The sequence below is a fragment of the Euprymna scolopes genome, chromosome 19 (assembly GCF_053919585.1).
Source record: "Euprymna scolopes isolate OS-2025 chromosome 19, ASM5391958v1, whole genome shotgun sequence".
NCBI lineage: Eukaryota > Metazoa > Mollusca > Cephalopoda > Sepiida > Sepiolidae > Euprymna > Euprymna scolopes.
In genome coordinates, this window is record NC_136500.1 from 111,084,271 (window position 1) to 111,090,636 (window position 6,366).

The 6,366-nt window shown below is 37.8% G+C and overlaps 1 long non-coding RNA gene and 1 pseudogene across 1 annotated transcript in view; one reads left to right on the forward strand and one right to left on the reverse strand.

Annotated features, from left to right (window-relative positions):
• Nucleotides 1–4,825, forward strand: part of LOC145239878 (uncharacterized) — a 70,610-nt gene extending 65,785 nt beyond the window's left edge. Inside the window, exon 2 of the long non-coding RNA XR_013862387.1 lies at nucleotides 2,248–4,825. This is a non-coding gene — a long non-coding RNA (uncharacterized LOC145239878). The remainder of the gene's footprint in view (nucleotides 1–2,247) is intronic.
• Nucleotides 218–334, reverse strand: LOC145240449 (5S ribosomal RNA; annotated as a pseudogene).
• Nucleotides 4,826–6,366: the final 1,541 nt, after the last annotated feature.

The following is a 6,366-nucleotide window of genomic DNA, read 5'->3' on the forward strand; positions in this document are numbered from 1 at the left end:
ATATATATATATATATATATATATATATATATAGGGTTCCTTCAGTCTTTGACAGACTATGGATACCCACGAAGGGGTGCCCGCTCGTGAAAGTCTTATTGGCAGGAGGTGCGCAATCTCCAACCACACCTTTCCTGAGTCAACATTGTAAAATATCAGTGGCAAGTGAAGTGTATATACAGGACGACTGGAAACAAATGCCGAGATAAGCGGAGAGCACATACAGCACCTAGAATTCCCAAATGGTCACCCATCTGGTACTGACCAAGCTCAACATTGCTTAACTTCAGTGATCTGATGAAAACTGGTGTGTCAATGCGATTATGCCGTATATATGTACTTATATATACACCTATATATGTATATTTATATATATATATATATATATATATATATATATATGTATATGTATAGATATATGTTTTTTTTTTTACAAAGGAATCACCACTTATCAAGGCCTGGAGGCCAGTCAAGGATAAGGGTTACTGAGTCTATTGTTAGTTGTAGAAATTTGGTAAATTGAATTACTTAAGGGGACGGCTTATCAAGAACTTGTTCACATTGGACTTGAAGATGATTATGCTGTAGTCAGCAGAAAAACAGAACAGTTTCACAGGCGTGTAGTGTCAAGAGATAAGCCTTGTTCATTGAATCTATGTTCAGGCTTAGGCATAGATAAGAGATGGGTGAAATTATTGATAGTGGTTTCAGCTAAACGGGTGTTTTTCATAAAAGTTTGGTGAGGAGGGACGATAGATTGGAGCTCAGACGAGCACTTGCCATGAAAATAACAATAAAGCAGAGACAGACTTGCAACGTCTTTTCTGTAGGAAAGAGGTTGTAGGAAAGAAAAAATAGCATCCCTCACTAGGCTACAAAGTCTATCAAGACAGGATAAGCTGCTTCTAGCAACTCCTGTCCAGATCCTTGGATGTAGTTGGCTCTTATACAGGTAGAGAATTGCATCAGCGGTGAGATATCTACTGGAGTGGTAGAATGATCCCACCATTTTTCCAGTGACCTTGGCAATGGATTTGATGTACATGTTGCATTTCAGATCAGGAGTAAAGCTCAGACCCAGAAGTTTGTCAAAACATTGAGCCTCCCAAAAAGGAGCCATTCATTTCAATTGATGCCAAACAAGGATCAGAGCGTTAATGATGTAAAGATAGAAACTTGGTTTTAGATGCATTAAAAGTAACCACCCACCTCTTTCCTCATTGCATCATCTGCTTAAGATCAGAGGAGAGAGAATCAGAGAGAACTTGGTCATTTACGACCTTTGAAGTGTTGCCATAGATGTCGTCAGCATAAATGTCTACAAATGATGTTAGGATGTGATTTGGGAGATCAGGAAGAGAGTTGGGCCCAGGATGAACCTCTGAAGGACTTTAGCATTAATACTGTGAGTTTCTGATTCTTGCCCATCAACAACTATTCTTATGAACCTATCAAAGAGAAATGATTTAATAATTGAGAAGACATTTCCAGCTGTATCATAGTTGGAGATCTTGTTGAATAGCCCTTTATGCAGCATCCTATTATTGATATGTCAAGAGCAATTGCCCTAGAAAGGAAGCCTCCATCGAGAGTTTCACTAATCCTATGAGATATAACTGCTAGCACATCTGCTGCAGATCTAGCAAAACAAAAACCATATTGCATGTCACTGAGGATGTTATTTTTACTGAGGTGGTTAACACAGATTCCAGCAACTTATGTCGCACAGGAGACTGATTGGTCTGTACTGAGAAGGAGATGACCGATCACCTGAGTTTTTTATACGGGGCATACTGATGAGGTTTTCCAGAATGTTGGAAAGCAATTCTCCTTAAGACAAGGCTTAAACAGCTAGTTCTGGTTGAAGCTTCTTCAGCACTATAATTGGAATGCCTTCAGGGCCAGTTGCTTTACTGAAATCAAAGTTTTTGATTAGCTTGGCAAAATTACACAGATATTTGTATGTTGCATAACATGTTTTCAGACACAGGAGGAAAGACAGGGCGTTGGCGGCATTGGTGGCCTTGGTCGAATAGAGTAGAATTAGCTGCAAAGTTTTTGGCAAAGAGTTTTGCTGACAAGATTACCTCAGGTCTATTGATGATGGTTGGGATAGAGCACACGCTTCTGTTCAGGACCCTGTTTGTTATTTGCCAAAACTGGTAGGAGCAAAGCCGCTGTTCAGCTACTTTGGACTTGACGGATTGAGAATACAACTCTCTTACGTTCTTTATTACTCTTTTGCAGTGGTTGTCGGCAGTCCTGAAAGCGGTTTTACTCTAAGTACATCTGTTATGTTGGAAGCAATGGAAAAAGTGATTTCTGTGCACAATGGCAATAGCACATTCTGGAGAGAACCACGGCTGGCTGTTAGGTTTCTGCTGGAATTTTTTGGAGGGTGTGAAGCGGTCTATACTTACAATTAACCATTTCGTCAGGTCTGATGCTATAGAGGACACTTCTTTTTAAACATGGAATGCAGGAGTAGATCTTATATAAATGTACAAAAGCTATTCCAGTCAACCATAGTGTCGATATGCTGTACGATGGAGAGGTACATCTGAGAACTTATGAAATTTTGTTTTTATCTAAACTGAAACAAAGAGTGGCCAGAAGATCTCAGTGGAGACAGAACGAAGAATGAACACAGCTCAGGGCAAGTTGTGAGAAAAAGGTCTAGGAAACTTGTATACTGATCGTCAGTGTTGGGCACACGTGTGGGTTTATGAACAATCTGAGTAGGGTCCTAAGCAACTGAGAAATCCTCTGTCTTATTTGAGTGAGCTAACCATTCCACATTGTGAACATTGAAGTTTTCACAGACGTAAATGTTAGCTAAAGGATGAGCATACAGGATGTGGTCAATTTTTTTCAGATATGCTCTTAATGGTAGTAACTCTGCTGTTGTGGGGGCGATAAAGGGCAAATATAAACACAGTGGTGTGAGCAAGTGCAATCCGAAAGCACATGCAGTATAATTTAGTCTTCTAGAACATAGAAAGCCATCTCTAATGTAGGCACACATTTCATGTCCATGGCTTTCTTAGGGTCAGATTTTGATGTTAGGTTAGAATATCCTTTAATTACAAACTCATCTAGGGAAATAGTCGGTCCAATGCCAGTTTTGCTTAGGAATAATATGTCTGGTTTAGTCTCCTGTAATTGGGCTTCAACCTCTAGAAGGTTGGAACGTAGACCCCTGATGTTGGAGAAGGAGACATGGCAGTGGGGGTCTACATTAGAAGCGGGAGTTCTGGGTTTAATCGTGTATTCTTTGTAGAGGCTTTTCATGATGGAGTTTTGGGATTTGTGGAACAGGTTGACAGACTTGCTTGGAGCAGGGCAGAGAGGGAAAGTAAGGGAGAAAAAGAAGCATAGAAATATTTTTTTTAGCACATGATAATGGTAAAGTCGTAGCAATTTCCCACTAATATGATATCGAGAAACCCCACCAGAAGCTACTTCATGGTCTAGAATCAATTCACCAAATGGCAATATAACAGCCCCAGTACTTTGCACCTGCTGAGAGGACGGCCTCCTTAGTGGTTTATCCAAGATTCAGGTCCATGACTATCAGGTGGATAACGTCAGCCCAGATAAAACGTTTACCTCCAGCACCCTTATTAGTGACATGTCCACAAGGATAGAAATAGAAACAGAAAATTTCTAACATCTCAGGCGACTGCTCACGCAAAAATACTGCCAACCTAGAATACAGCTTTTTTCTTCTCCCTTTGTCAGAAAAATAACTCATTCTAAATGAGGACTGAGGGACAAATTAGGAGAAGTGAGAGTTACAAGAGCTGCCGATAATGCACACACACACACACACACACACACACACACACACACACACACACACACACACACACACACACACACACACATGAATCTAATTTTCTAGTTTTTAATTCTTTTCCGTTTGAACCCTATATATTCTAAAAAAGAAAGACTGCAGATGCCTCTCTACACAAGAAATATTGATTCCATGAATTGGATTTTACTCCGGCATTTCACAACACGATTTTTCTATACAGACTTTTCATTCCTTTTCTAACCTCGGATAATTTTTTTAAAAAAGATTCCAAAGGATATCTTACAAAACTCTTTTTTGGACTCACTAACCGCCACATCTCTGGTGAATTTTTGGATAACACTGGATATTTATATCCATATATATTGGATTTTGCTGAGTATTCCTTTTCATTTTATCTATAAACTTATACTATTCTTTCAATTTTTTTTCTCAAATGTTTTTTTAAAAAACTGAGCTCACCAGCAAAAATAGATACTTATCTATACTTACCTTTTGTTAACTTTTTTCCTCTGAGGAGAAGAGCGTTTCTTTGAAACTACATGGAATAAGGAACCTTTCACCTTTATTTCATATATTTTGTTTGGAATAAAATATTTGAAATTTATTTCTACAATATCTTGACTTTATATGTGCGTGTGTATGTGTGTGTGTGTGTGTGTGTGTGTGAGAGAGAGAGAGAGAGAGAGAGAGAGAGAGAGAGAATGGAAGATCTTAACACTCCCAGTGAATGTGTTACTCACTCTATAAAATATGCTAGGAAGCAGTAACCAGATAAGAAGTTAGTTAATTTTGATATCGCGGCATTCAAGATACGTTCGAGTGTCAATATATTATTCTTACATTGTTCCGTTGTACAATAAACTTGTTATAACTTACTCTGTGTGTCGAGTCTTATTATTTTATATCGATTATATTCCCCTAGAGATATATCAGATTGGCGACGGAGCAAGTGTTTTTATTCTTTGTTATTATCAGTTGCACTAAGAATCGAACCTTCAGTCCCCAAAAGATTGTCACTTAGAAATGATTATTAATCAATGCTTGTATTTGTTATGTCACATGTTCATGTGGAAGGATTGTGAAAAAAAAATAAAATAAAAATAATCCAAATAATGCCATTCAAATGTTTTCTTGTTTTGTTGATGGATTTTTTAGATGCGGATTGATAATTTCGATTATTTGGATCATTTGAACTACTTTTGAGCGTTATTTTCACAATGTTCCGGCCGATGTAATCTATGGCCTTCTTCAGGTATATCTTGTCGAACTCAGGAATCTTTCTGTCGAACTCGAATATGTGCATGGTATTTTAAACGGAACTATTTATTTAATCCAGGGGGCAGCTGTCTTAAGCAATTCTCAACTGTATTCTTAGTATCAGCTGCACTGAAGGTTGAATCTGCAGAAGAGTGTTACTTAGTACCGAATTTTACCAAGTATTTTATCCACGTTTTACCCGCGTGGATTAAATAAGGGAATCAGTTTGGAATTCCGTGCAGATTCCCGAGTTTGACATAAGGATTTTCGAGTTCGACAAGATACACATGAAAAAGGTCGGAGCTATATCGGTCGAAACGTTATGAGAATAACATTCAAGTTTAAAATGGTCGTCTGAATAATCCAAATATACTTCTTCATTTTGTTTTTTTTTTCTTTCGTTTTTTGAAGAGCAAATTTATTGCGTAAATAGAGCCGACAGAATTGATTTAAAATAATAATAATAATAATAATAATAATAATAATAATAATAATAATAATAATAATAATAATAATAAATAAAAAAAAAAACGAAATTCAAATTTGAGATTACACCGGAAGTTAACTTCAAGGGTCATGTAACATAGACAAACAAACCCCTTTGGCAAGTTCCTGTTCTTTGTTGCATAGTGATATACAATTACGTTCTACAAAACCTCTAATCAACAACACAACGTTTCAAATAATCCTCTAACTTTTTATTATAATGATGACACGGCGACTGGTATTCGTTTTTCATTATGATTATAATATACTGTTACAGAGGGTTCATCTGACATAGGAGCTGCTCGGTGCGCTCTATCCTGCCTTGATAGAGTTCAAAACCAGCTTCGAAAGCTAGTAGGTAATGCACATTGTTCTTCTCTGTAGCTTTTTCCCCTACAGAAGAGACGTTGCGAGCCTATTTTCAGGGCAAGTGCTCGTCTGAGCTCCAATCTATGATTCACCCTTGCCAAACTTTTACAAAAACACTCGACTGGTTACAACCACTATCAACATTTCTTCCCACTCTCTATATATGCCTAAATCTAAACGCAGATTACATGAACAAAGTTTCTTTCCTAGAACTGCCCGCCTGTAGAACACCGTTCTGTCCATGGGCCTGCTTCCCAGCCGACTACAGTATGATAGCCTTCGTCTAATGTAAACAAGTTCTTGTTGAACCGTCCTCTTAAATAATCAAATTGTACCTAACTTACACCATTAACGATTACTACAATGCCATCTTATATTCATTAACCCTTATCCATGAGTGACCTTCAGGTCTTGATAAGTGGTGACTCCCCCGTAAA